We start from the raw sequence: 622 nt of genomic DNA on the forward strand, positions 1-622 counted from the left end.
AGCATCGGGAACGCCGCAGGGCTGGGCTGTCCCCGCAGATCCACGCGCTGATCACGGGCCCGTTCGACACCCCCTACGAGGGCGGCTTCTTCCTGTTCCTGTTCCGCTGCCCGCCCGACTACCCCATCCACCCGCCCCGCGTCAAGCTCATGACCACGGGCAACAACACCGTCAGGTTCAACCCCAACTTCTACCGCAACGGCAAGGTCTGCCTCAGCATCCTGGGGTAAGCCGGGCTTAATGGGCTGCCTCAGTGTCCTGGGTTTAGGGTCTGCCTCAGCATCCTGGGGTAAGCCGGGCCTAAGGGGCGGCCTCAGTATCCTGGGGTAAGCCGGGCCTAAGGGGCGGCCTCAGTGTCCTGGGGTAAGCCGGGCCTAAGGGGCAGCCTCAGCGTCCTGGGGTAAGCTGGGTTTAATGGGCTGCCTCAGTGTCCTGGGGTAAGCCAGGTTTAGGGTCTGCCTCAGCATCCTGGGGTAAGCCGGGTTTAGGGTCCAACTCAGCATCCTGGGGTAAGCCGGGCCTGGGGTAAGGCTGAGCTCGGGCTCTGCTCCCAGGTGAGCACGGACAGAAGGACAGCACAGTTTAGGCTGTGCCGGGGGAAGTTTGGGTCCAGGTCAGGCCC

General features: G+C 64.3%; 1 non-coding gene across 1 annotated transcript in view; it reads left to right on the forward strand.

Moving 5' to 3' along the window:
• The first annotated feature begins 42 nt into the window (after positions 1 to 42).
• LOC106632176 overlaps positions 43 to 622 on the forward strand; it is a 978-nt gene continuing 398 nt past the window's right edge. Inside the window, exon 1 of the transcript XR_004082849.1 lies at positions 43 to 226. This is a non-coding gene — a transcript (uncharacterized LOC106632176). The remainder of the gene's footprint in view (positions 227 to 622) is intronic.

This window comes from Geospiza fortis, unplaced genomic scaffold, assembly GCF_000277835.1.
Source record: "Geospiza fortis unplaced genomic scaffold, GeoFor_1.0 scaffold5994, whole genome shotgun sequence".
Lineage (NCBI taxonomy): Eukaryota > Metazoa > Chordata > Aves > Passeriformes > Thraupidae > Geospiza > Geospiza fortis.